We start from the raw sequence: 13,664 nt of genomic DNA on the forward strand, positions 1-13,664 counted from the left end.
GGTACCTATACTTACACCAGGAAAAAATAGGCCAGAAGTCAAACACTCCAACGTTGACAGAAAGAAATAGATCATTACATAATGAAAAAGGGCTACTTCATCAACAAGGCAAAATGCATGTGATATATATGTCTCCATCATCAGGCACCCAAACATATATGGCAATTATTAATAGATATGAACAAAGAATGTAACACAGTAATAGAAAACTTGAATAATCAAATGGATGATCTAAACATAGCAAGAAAACAGTGGGTTTTACAAGTATGTACAGACCATTGCAAATGCACACACAGGGAATATCACAGACCATGTGTTAATAAACAAAGCACATCCCAGCAGTGATTACAGAAGACTAGGATCATGTCATCAAGTCTCTTTTCTGACTACAATAGCATGAAACCAAAACTGAATGTCCAGAGATAGCTCACAAATATGTAGAAATGAAACAACCCTCTTCTTAACGATCAATAAATCAACAAAAAACATTAAGAGGGAAACCAAACAGTATCCAGAGACAAGGGCAAATGGAAAACAATATGCTCAAAGTGAAAGCAGTCCTGACAGGAAAGTCTCCATCACAGCAACCCTCATGTCACACCTCAGAAAGCTACAAAATAGAACAAAGAAAAAGCTAAGAGTAACCAAACATTTTTTTAAAAAAATTAAGTTCAGAATGGAAATAAAATAGAAACTAGAAAATCAGGCTAGCTGCAAAGACTACTCTGCTATGTTAGTGTAAGAACACAAGTTTGCATCCCCAGCCACCCTAGTAAAAGTAGCACTTGGTAGCATAAGCTTCTATCTAACCCAAGTCCTGGAAACACAGGGCTAAGAGAATCCCTGAAGCTCTCTGAGCAGCTGAATCAGTGGGATCCAGAGTCTCATGTAGTCCAGGTTGGCTTCAAATTTCCTATGTATAGGAGTCTAGCCTTAAAGTCCTGATATACCTGAGGTTGGCTGGTTTGTTTGTTTGTTTGTTTTATTTACAGTAACAAATCAAAATGAGAGAAAACTCTAACAGACTTAGAAATAAAAGAGGAGACAATGCAGCTGGTACCACAGAAATACAAATGACCTTAAAAGCTTGCTATGAACATCTATCTATTCATCAACAAAGGAAATAATTGAGATTTATTTATTTTTATTTATATGTATATGTATATGTGCATGTGTGTATGTATGTATGTATGTATATATGTATATATGTATGTATGTGTGTGTATGTATGTATGTTTTGGGGTACATGCAGTGCCTTCACAAGCCAGAAGAGGGTGTCAAATCTTTTAGAACTGGAATTACAGATAATTGTGATCTGCCATGTTGGTGTTAGGAATCAAACCCAGGTCCTGTGGAAAAGCAGTCAGTGTTCTTAACTGCTGGGCCATTTCTGGAGCCCCAAAGAAGAAATGGTTGAATTCCTAGAAATATGTAACCTTCCAAGACCAACTCAGGGACACATTTTCTGATAGACACAAAGGAACAATTCTTCAACCAAATAAGACAACATATTAAAAACACATTTCCCCTTTGTCAAATAGGAATCATCCCACGGATAACAGAATCATCCTAAATCAATATATGGAATATAATGTACTAACAAAATACATGATACTAAGCAAAAGTACAATTATCACAATAGATGCAATAACACATTTGACAATCTTCATTCTCTGTTCATAATGCAGAGCCAATAGCTAATATTAGTCAACATGTCTATACAGCATAAGTGAATATGCTCAGCTATGGAATCAACCTAGATGTCCATCAGTGATTAAATGGATTTTTCAAATGTGGTATATGTATGAATATTATTCAGCAACACAGAAGAATGAAGTCATGGACTTTGTAAGAAAATCCATGAAACTCGACTTAAGTATAAAAGGATTAATTCAAAAAGCTGAATATCACACACTTTGTCTCAAATGGAGATTCTAGATTTGAATTTTTATTTATTCTTAATATTTAAAAATTACATGTATGTGTGTACTTGTGGACATAGATGCTGGGAACCAAACTCTTAATGACTAAGCTGGCTCTCAGGTCTGAATCTAGATTTTAAACAAGTGCCCAAGGAACAGAAAAAAAAATTACACATCACAGATCCTGGAACACAGTTCAGAATAAGTGAAAGCCCTGTGTGGCCAGTCTGGAAAGTGGCAGGGCAGATATTGGTCAATGACCATACCCCTGATTTCAAACTACAGGTTGGTGAGTATAATATAAAAGTCAGATCCAAGATGATCTGTATATGGGATACTCAACCTATATGCTACACATCTGCCAAAAATAAAAGCAAAATAATAGTGGCATAAAACATATAACCCAGAAATAAACCCGTGTAACTCTTACAGACAGTTGAAAAAGCACAAAGGGTTAAGGATAGTGTCTTCAGGAATTGCTGGTGGGAAAACACAAAAGAATAAAATTTGACCTTTATTCCAGTACAGTAACTGAGTCATACTTAATTTGTAATTCATTAAATGCAATACCCAAAGCTGAAGAGGTACTAAAAGAAGTATCGGGCATTGGTCTGGTTGACAGTTTCCTGAAGAGTATTCCAAAAGTATTTGCAGAAAAGCAAACTGCAACAGTGAGGTGTAGCTTAAAGGTCAAGTGCTCTCTTACCATGTAGAAAGCCCTGGGTTCCATTTCCAATACCACAAAAACAAGGAGACTAACATAGTTGCAGCCAAGTAAAATGCTTCACCACAGCTACAGAAACGGCCCATGCAATTAAGTGACATTTCCCCCAAAGAAATGATGTTTATGGTCAACAGATAAATTAAAAGATAATGTATAACAATTCTAATCTTTGGGGAAACACAAATTGAAACTACAGTGAAGCTAGCTTTAATCCTAGCACACAGAAAGTAGAAGCATGAAGACCACCATCCAGAGGCTGCCTGTGTGCTGTACAGCAAGGCTCTGTCAACAAAAGGGAAAGGAAGGTGAGGGAAGGGAAGGACAAAGAGATAGGAACAAAGAGAAGAAATGACAAAAACAAGTCACTGAGCTTCTCTACCTTTTCTTCCTTTTTTAAAAAATTTTTTATTGGATATTTTATTTACATTTCAGATTTTATCCCCTTATCCCATTCCCCCCCTCACACCCAGGAACCCCCATCCCATCCCTCTTCCTCCTACTTCTATAAGAATGTGCCCCTACTTACCCCCCCAACTCCCACCTCCCCCTCCCTCGAATTCCTCCACACATGGCATCCAGCCTTCATGGGACCAAGGATCTCTTCAACCACCTATGCCTGACAAGGTCATCCTCCCCCACATATACAGCTGGAGCCATGGGTCCCTCCCTATGTGCTCCCAGGCTGGTGGTTTAGACCCTGGGAGCTCTGGTTGGTTGGTATTGTTGCTCTCCTCATGGGGCCACAAACCCTTTCAGCTCCTTCAGTCTTCTCTCTAACTCCTCCATTGGGAAACCCTTGATCAGATCAGTGGTTAGCTATGAGCATCCACCTCTGAAAACATCAGACTATGGCAGACCTCTAAGGAGACAGCTATATCAGGCTCTTGTCAGCATGCACTTCCTGACATCCACATCAGTGTCTACCTTTGGTGACTGCACATGGGATGGATACCCAGGTGGAATGGTCTCCAGACAGCCCCTCCTTCAGTTTCTGTCCCACACTTTGTCTCCATATTTGCTCCCATGAATATTTTGTTACTCCTTCTAAGTAGGACCGAGGCACCCACACTTTAGTCTTCCTTCTTCATGGGCTTCTTGTGGTCTGTAAGTTGAATCTTGGCTATTTCAAACTTTTGGGCTAACATCCACTTATCAGTGAGTAAATACCATGAGTGTTCTTTTGTGATTGGGTTACCTCACTCAGGATGATATTTTCTAGTTCCATCCATTTGCCTAAGAATTTCTCGAATTCATTATTTTTAATAGCTGAGTAATACTCCATTGTGTAAATGTGCCACACTTTTTCTACTTCATACCTAGTGAATGGCTAGTATCAGAGAGATGACTGATAACAGGCGTTGGGGAGGCTATAGAGAAAAGGAAATCTGTGCGTATTGTTGGAATGTCAGAGGCCTCTGCACTCTCATGCACACTGCACAATTATTCACAGTAGCCAAGATATGGGAAATAACCTAAGCTTTATCAATGGGTAAATGAATAAAGAAAATATTATTAGACTAGGGTTATGGCTTGGTGATACAATGCTTACTTGGCATGTGCAAAGCCCTGAGCCCAATTCCTAGCACTACAGAAGAATAATGTGGTATGTATAACATATTGGGGGCGCAGGGAAGGTAACTGCATCACTCACAGCAACACAGATGGATGAATGTTTCAAGATATTGTGTACATGGAATCTAGAAATGCAGAGTTTTGAGGGTTTATAGCCTTGCCTCGCTTCCCAATCACTCTGCTTCACATTTGCAGTTGTGATCTCTCAGCTTCCTGCCCCATACCTGCTGCCATTTCTCCCCTGCATGTGACAGGGGCTGGGATGAAGGAAAGGCCCTTGAGTTACTGTTCTATATTAAAACACCATAACCAATAGCAACATAAGGAAGAAAGCTTACTTTGGCTTGTTATTCCTGACAAAGGCCATAAGCTTCCTGGTGCTTTGCAATCTACATAAGCCTTTATTTCAGTTCTGTGAATAGGAGACCAAGAACCTGCACATAACTGACCTGGACCTTGACCATTAGGAAGAAGCCTGGTAGAGCATGTCTGTAATCCCAGCATAAAGAAAGGTGAAGCAGGATTGCGAGTTCAAGGCTAGGCTAGTTTATACACAGACCTTGTTTCAAAAAGTGTGCTCCATAAATACAGACAACTATTATTTGTCAACCAGAATAAACTACCTCAGTAGTAGAGTGCTCTCAGCACTGAACAACCAGTCAGAGACTTAGATGCTGGCAGAGTGAACATGCCCTGGATTGTTGGAAGTATAGTCCAGTGTGCTGAGACTGGGGGCTGCCAGAGCATCAGGTAACCAATGTATACCGAAGAGATTTGAGTGCGAGGACCAAGCTCTTCATATTGTATTTGTAAAGGTTCTAGAAGTCTGTAGTTATTTCAACATTTAAATATTTTATACATGCATTTTCAACTTAATTGTGCCACTTCTAAATCTGTATTAGAGAAAAATAGTAACATGGACATGAAGCAGAGCACAAAGCTCTCCATTGTAGCTTTGCTTCCAACAGCAAAAACAAACACAGGCAGAACAGTGGTCATCAGAGAGGCCCAGCTGTGTGGAAGGACGCTCTTCCACACAACAACTTACTGCATCGCTGTATTAGAAAAGATGAGGAATGCTTATATACTGACATGAAATATGTTCTGAAATCCATCAAGAGACAGAGAAATATTCTTCCATTTGTATGTGTATACCTAAATCCTTAACCATAAAAATGTTCTAGAAGTTCACACATGAGAGCTGCTAATACAGGTTATGTCTAGGGAATTAAGTACAGAGGTCAAGAGGAAGAAACTATTTCCTGTCAGGGTTACGGCCTGCTAGCTTTTTAAAAAAAATTTTTTAATCATGTCCATGTACTTTTCTTACAATAATTCAAGGTTCTGTATCAGTGTCTCCCAAACCATAAGCCTAATCATTCCACTGAGTCTTCTTTTAACATTCTTCCCCTATTTTACCACTGAACAACAAAAGTACATACTCCACAACAGTAGACTGAGCTAATAACATGTAGAACTGTCCATTCCCTTAACAGCTCCTGACATATCTGACCACATTTCATTAGGCAAGGGGTTAAGAGCAATAAGACACAATTTTGTAATGTTTATTAATTTATCGACTTTGAAGTCAACAGACCCAAACCATCTCTGAATGAAGCACTCAACCTCAAGCTCAATCCTGATCTATTAAGACTTCTTCAAATCCTACAGCTAGGATAAGAATGTAATCCAACAGTGTGACCGTTAAGGAACATGCACAAAGCCCTGGGTCTCATTTTCAACACTGCAAAATGGCAAACACCTACAACCCAGCACAACTAAAACCCCAACAGGCACAGATGTCCTCACAATATACCACATACAGCAAGGGGGATCACACCGGCGCGGCTCACCCACGCTCTAACTCAACTCTGTCAGGGCTACCAGCAGGTATCCTGTATGCTTGCTCTTTAGAAAGCAGCCAATTCATCTTAAGTCTAGTTCACAAGTCATAAGCCCTGGAATCTGAGAGGGCAGTGTTCCAACATTCACCAGAAAAGTTACTTCATCCACTGCAGAAAGCCACTAAGAATTTAATAGGAAAACCACACCACAAGCTGATAACACCTGTCTGAAATGGTCTTCTTCAAAGTCATAGAGAAGAATTTTGGAAATGTTCCTTGTGAACTTGTACGTGTCCTTGAAAGGCTCAATAAAGTTCTGGTTCTATCCAACACACCAGGATAGCCAGGGTCTGTCCTCTAGCACTGTCTCCTTTGGGGAAAGAAAATAAACTTGCCCTCCATTGCAACCTGACTTACCGAAAGTGGTGTGGGAAGCCAGGGTGTTATCTTAATGAAGGTTGTAAAACAAGGCAAAGTAAGCCCTTGTTAGTCATAATGTCATGAGCTGGTTGTATACCAGCACCTGCCAAAGACTTGATGGAAATATGTGATCCTGGAGAGACTACTGATGGACTCTTAAACAACCTTGCATTTGGGCTTGATTAATTAATCACTCCTGCCTCTGTTGTTCCTGCCCACTTCACTTTGTTCATCCTGAAAGCACCCTCTTCCAGGTAAATGCATCTTCTACAGGCATGCCCTGTCCAACATGGCAGCCACGCACTACATAAAATAAGTGAAACATCAACTACTGTTTAGGTGGGTGCTTTCTCCAATTTACCAGTCTGCCCCCTTCCCCAATTGCCAGCGCACAGTGCTGACTATAACTTGGTGAAAATCCATTTGGGGTTTAGACCAAGGGCAAATTCACCTCTACAGAGGGGCATGTTTCCTGCCTGCTGATTGGCTAAGAACTTGAGTGGATGTTGGGTCACCTTCCAGCAAAGGATTTCAGAGGTAATGCTGGGATATAAGCAGAGCTCAGTTTCTCTCAAGTGGCCAGTGACAGCCGCCACCACACACACACACACAGACACACACACACACACACACACACAAACAAACAACACACACATACTTGCTCTTTAAGGATAGTTTCTATTCTGTCTCTTTTTTTGTACATGTAAGCAGTTTCCAGGTTTTTTGAAGGAGAGCTCAGTATAAATCCTGACTGAATAAATATCTGAACTGCTTCAGTTTTCACATTTTGAAATCATGACCATTTTCTACAGAAGTGAATAAGAAAGAACACCAGAGACACCGTAGTCTGGTAAAGCTAGATATGTCTGCCTTAATGGAGGTTCCATAAAACCTACCCTGTACTTAAATGTTAGTCAGTGAAAGCCATGATACCACTCCCTTGCAAGCATCTGGACTAGTGTGTGTGTCTAAACAACTCCAAAGGCACAAAGCTACGTACTATTTACAAAAAACAGACAGACTTGGTCAATGTTGGCTTAGAGGTTAAGGGCACTTACTGTTCTTCCAGAAGACCCACATTCAATTCCCAGCAACCACATGGTGCCTCAAAGCTGTCTGTGACTACAGTAAATGGGGATCCACCACTCTCACACAGACATGTATGCAGACAAACACCAATGCACATAAAATAAATTCAAAAATTAAATAAATAAATAAATAAATAAAACATCAGAATCTGACTTTGTGGACCAAATTGTGTGCCAGCTATTTTGCCTATGGCATAGTTCTTGATCACTTAGACTCAAGGAAGATGGCTCAGTCAACAAAGTGTTTGCTCTGTAAGCATGAGAAGCTAAGTTTAACTCTCCAGATCCCATAGAAAAGACCCAGGCATTGAGGTACATGCTTATAACTCTAAGGCTGGGGAGGCAGAAACATGTGGATCCCTGGGGCCCACTGGCCAGCCAGCCTAGCCTAACTGGTGAACCTGCGGTCCCAGCCAGAGATTGGCTCAGAAAGCAAGGTATGTATCTCTTGAGGAATGATACCTGAAGTTGACCTTTGACCTCCACAAATGCACATATTTTCACAGGCACACACACACACACACACACACAAATGAATACTCATATACCTACACATACCCACACACATTTTTAAAAAATTAAATTAAACTTGGCCCCTGAAATGAATCATGTATGAAGTAAATAATGCTTATCATCAAACTTAGGCCTCACCTGCACAGCTACTAGCAAAGTTTGTGTCCTCAGTTTTCTGGTCAGAGGACCACTGGGGCCACAGCTAAGAAAACGTAAGGCTGTAGGTCATTAAAATAAATTTACACTCCTGTTCCATGGCAACATTGCTGAAAACTGCTCATGCGAAGTCCGTAGCATAAAGCATAAAGGCATGTATGGTCAAATTCCCAAATGTCTCTGGTAAAAATAACTCATCCTTTTTTTTAGTACAAACAAATAAGTGTCATATCTAGGCCTCATGCCACAGAAGGCCAGCACAAACCAAGAATGCTACCTGAAATGTGTGCAGCATTCTAACTCACGGTACTCAATCCAGACCTGAACACACTGTCTTGATAAATGTGTGCTACTGCACCTCAAAGCATGCTGAGCAATTAATATCCTCTGGGTTAGTTAGGCACTGTGCATTGCTAAGGAATGTGAAAATAGCTTGCTTCTTATTCTGATTACTAAATGCATTTTGCTGTCACCACCTGAGCTCCAACTAGTTTCATGAATAAATTTAAACCACTCTCAGAGAGGACAATAATGACAGGAAGGCAGTGGTTCACTAGAAGCCAGGAGTCAGCACCATCATCAGTTCAACCGCAGCAGCCACTGATTTCAAGAATGCACAGAGCACCCCATGCTCCAGTTTCTGCTAGGGAAGAGGAACACTGGAAAACATGGCATTGTTCAAATACAGGCACCAGGGTCAGAGTCTTTTTGTATATTGCCAGGATCACAGTATCCTATATAGCAAGCTGTTTGATTTCCAATGCCTCGGAAGGATTTGTACAAATTGTAAACGTCACTTCACTGATGAGTGTGTAATTAAAAGGAGCATCTCATTCTTCATTTCCATACAGAAAACAACATGTTTACGATGGATTTTCACAGACAAAATCACAACTGTGTACTGAATGTCCACAAAGAGAACCCCCTGCACAGAATTCAGAGCTGAGAGCAAAAGACAAGTGGAGTGGGTGTCTGGGGCTGGAGGTGAAGAGACTGCTAATGGGCATGAGACTTCATGTTAGGGTGCGGACATTTTCTGGCACCAGATGGATAGCTGCACATCATTGTGACTCTGTTGAAAACACTGAAGTACAGATATTGAAATGGTGGACTTTATGTTCTGTAATCTACATCTCAACAAAGACTGGAGGGGTAGCTGTCTCCAGGTACTATCCCAGGGCCTTAGAGATCATATGCTCTTTCTTTAAAATGAGGGCCATTGGCCACACTGGCTAATAATTAGGCCACATGAGGACTGGAGAGAAAACTCAGCAGCTAAGAGCTGCTCTTGCAGATACCTAGGTTCAGTTCTCAGCACCCACATGATGGCTCACAGCACTCTGTGACTGCAAACCCTCTCTTTTCACCTCCACAGGCACCAGGCATGAATGCTGTACATGCACATAAGTCAAAAGACTCGTGCACTCAAAATAAATAAATTAAAAATGAATGATTAGGGAACAGAAGTAGAAATGGCCACAGAGATACAAAACACAAGGTATCTAGTCATTGCTTAGGTATCCATAAGCAACTACCTGATCCCTCACAGGTAACCTGTTCATATATCTCAAAAGATAGTGTCATATCAGATTACCTGTCCCTCTCCAGAATGTGGAATACTCATGATAGAAATAAAAGCGCAAGCCGGGCAGTGGTGGTGCACACCTTTAATTCCAGCACTTGGGAGGCAGAGGCAGGCAGATTTCTGAGTTTGAGGTCAGCCTGGTCTACAGAGTGAGTTCCAGGACAGCCAGAACTACACAGAGAAACCCTGTCTTGAAAAATAAATAAATAAATAAATAAATAAATAAATAAATAAATAAATAAAATAAAAGTAACATAAAATAAAAAAGAAAAGAAATAAAAGCGCATACACAAGCTCTGCCATGAGATGTCAGGATGCTTGAGGTATTAGCACAGTCCTATGGCCTGAGGTATGCTGCTCTTAAGACTGTAGTGCCAACTCCCAAGGGCTTTGCTGAAGGTAAAACCATTGTTAAGGCATGGAGGCAAGGCTGTTCTGAGACAACACTGAAACTGAGCAGTAAAGATGACCTGCTTGGAGCCAGTCCAGATACAGATCCATCTCTCCCACTCACCGCTGTAGATAGCTGTGTGATCATGAAGACCTGAGTTCAACATTCATGAAACCCAAGCACAGCAACATATACCTGGAATCCCAGAGGTAGGGATCTGGAGAAAGGAAGATTCATGGGGTTTCCTGGCCAACCAGTCTATCCTGTCAGAAAGCTGCCTTCATTGAGAGACTCTGTCTCAAATAGTAAGGTAGAGACCTATTAAGCAATACACCAACACCAACCTCTGACTTACACACTCACAAACATACTCACACATATATATGAACACAGATACACACCCACAAAATACTAATAAAAAATTTAAGTGCTGAAGTCCTCAGTTTTCTCATCTGTAAAATGGATATGACAACAGAAAGTCCACTTCAGTGGCATGAGGAGTAACTGTTTATCAAAATATTCCTGACACATGGGAATTAACTATCCTTATTATCATATCTGGTGTTAAGTAGAGCCAACTAAATTGACTATAACTTACAGGAGCATCCTGCTCAAATGTTCAAAAGTGTAGTACATTCAGAGACAACAAAGCCATGTTTTCATCTAAACTCATCCCTACCTGATGAACATTCTGAAATGAGCCTGGGAAATCAATGCACAAGAATGCCAGTGTTTCAGACAAGGCCGTTTTCAAGCACATCTAAGCACAGCCTCTAGACTAACAACTCATGTGGCATTTCCTTCTCGTGCAGCCGGTATAAGCAGCAGTGGCTTTCTGTGTAATTTCTAAGGAGGAGTGGGAAGTTGCATCTGGTTCTTACATGAACGTTTTCAAATCAGAGTCTGGCAGAGAAGATAGAAACCTCTGAGATCACTAGGTCCAATCCATTTGTTTAATGTGAGATAAAGGTTGATGACTGCAGCTGAGAAGATAGGGCAATCACATTACTATTTCAGGCCAGCTAGATTCCCTGGCTCTTGGGGAATAAAAACCAAGGTTGCCCACTGGCCTTCACATACATGGGCATCTCATACACATGTGCATTGCCTCCTCCACACACAAACACCCTCCCCACATACTAAATAAATGAATAACTAACTAACTAAATATGGTTGGTTTTCCTCATTCTGCCTCAAGCTTGTAGCAGTAGACTGTCACTAGAAGACAGCTCATTAGGCAGTACAAGTGTGCTTACCTGAAGCCTGGGCTGCTTACAGCCCTCATGAGCCAACCTGGACAGAATCCAATGCAATCAATCCACACAGAGAGCCCAATGGAGCCCATACAACCTCAGAGGCAAGAGAAAGCAAAGCTGTCACTTGATGAGGTGCAGTGCTGTCCACAGGCGTCTCTTCTATGTTCATAAGCAGGCCTGCATGGAGAGTCCCAGTCTGCATTTGCCAGATCGCACCAAGATTTCCATCTTTCAGCCGGGCAGTGGTGGCGCACGCCTTTAATCCCAGCACTTGGGAGGCAGAGGCAGGCGGATTTCTGAGTTCGAGGCCAGCCTGGTCTACAGAGTGAGTTCCAGGACAGCCAGGGCTACACAGAGAAACCCTGTCTCAAAAAACAAAACAAAACAAACAAACAAAAAAAAAGATTTCCATCTTTCCACCCAGCTAAGCCCAGCAGAGGGAGAAAGGCAATGAAAGACAGTGGCCCAGTCTGGCCCTAACCCATCCCTTTCTCTGGAATCCTAATCATATGCATTGTCCTCCTGGGGGCGGGGGGGGGGATTCTCTGTCTTCATTACTATTGTAGTAAGTTTCAAAACTGGGAACTAGGAATCCACTAACTTTTCTTTTGTTTGGCAAGTTTACTTGGTTATTTTGGCTCCCTTGAATTTCCATGTGAATTTTAAGAGCATCCTGCCCATTTCCACAAAAGAAGGCTGCTGAGATTTTAATAGGATTGAGTGGAATCTGCAGATCGATTTGAGGGAATATCATTCCAACTATTTTTAACATCTTTCATTTTAAAGTAGAAAGCCATCTTTTGACTTCACTTCTCCATCTCAGTCCTGCTGTTTTATCTCCCTCCTCTCCATGACTAAACTTAGGGTCTATTCCCTCCTCTTTGAGCCACTTTCCAACAGCTCATAGCCAAATGCTAGTCCTAGGGCCCACATCAGTTTCATTGATTGGCACAGCTGCCCACATTATTTATTGTCCAAGTCCAAATCTTACAAACCACGTTGCATATATCTCTCATGCTCCAAAGTCATGTCATCACCAAAAACAATAAATCTGTTTCTATAGAATACCTAAGGAACACCTGCTTCTCTGCACCTAGCAGGAAACATCTTTCCTTGAGCCACATGCCACTTCCCAGGACTTTCAAGATAATACACTTTGTAGAAAATAGGCTCCAAGACAGTCTCCAGATCACAAGTGGGTAGACATCTTTCTTTCTCTTCTCTAAATCTATTCTGGAGCATCACCTTTCATGCTCAAAAGCTCAATCAATACTGACTATAAACTCCACAAGTCTAAATATGGTCTTCAAAGCCATGTGGCCTGATATGGCCTCTCAATGTTACATGTGCCTTTAAAGACTCTTTTCAAGTTGTGCATGCTAACTGTGTAAATTTTAGAAAATGTAAGCAAGAATGAGAAGATGACAGCAAGACGGTTGAAGGTATAAGTTACTGGTAGAGTGCATATTAGCAGCTATGAGACCCATCTTTCAAACTCTAGCTATAAATAAATCAGCAAGTGATTATAATATAGATGAGCCTTTCTTTTAAAAACGTATACTAAATGAATTAAACAAGTCATAGAATATACATACTACATGACAGCACTTATACAAGGTCCCTAGAATAATGGTGTTTTCAGAGACAGAAAGTGGAATAGGAGATACTTAGGGCAAATGGGAGGACAAGGGGCAAAAAATATAGGAGGTGGCTTAACAGGGGAAAGGTTTCAATTCTACAATGTATCACAATTGATAGAGTCCAGTTACATAAAAATGTAGATATAAGAATTAGAGAAGGCTGAAGAGAAGGCTTGGTAGTTAACAGCACTTACTGGTCTTCTAGTGAACATCAGTTCAGTTCCCAGCATTCATGGCAAGTATTTACAACCATCTCTAACTCCAGATCTGAGGGATCTGATGTCACTGGATACCCACATACCTATGACACATAGAGACACACATACTTTCATAGAAATAAAACTATAATCTAAAAGTAAATAGAACTAGGAGATGGCTAAGGCCTCAGTTCACTTCTTCATAGCTCATGTAAAGCAATACATGACATTTGACATTGTAAATCCCAGTGTTCTTCAGTGAGATGGAAAGCAAAGGCAGAAGAATCCCTGGTAGTTCAAAAGCTAGCCTGGTATACAGAGCGGTGAACAACAACAACAACAGATCCTAACTAAAA

The 13,664-nt window shown here is 41.0% G+C and overlaps 1 protein-coding gene across 4 annotated transcripts in view; it reads right to left on the bottom strand.

The window, feature by feature from the left end:
* The window catches only part of Cd99l2 (CD99 molecule like 2), a 90,750-nt gene that overhangs the window by 50,269 nt on the left and 26,817 nt on the right, over positions 1–13,664 (bottom strand). The window lies entirely within an intron of this gene.

Source organism: Arvicanthis niloticus, chromosome X (assembly GCF_011762505.2).
Source record: "Arvicanthis niloticus isolate mArvNil1 chromosome X, mArvNil1.pat.X, whole genome shotgun sequence".
Classification (NCBI taxonomy): domain Eukaryota; kingdom Metazoa; phylum Chordata; class Mammalia; order Rodentia; family Muridae; genus Arvicanthis; species Arvicanthis niloticus.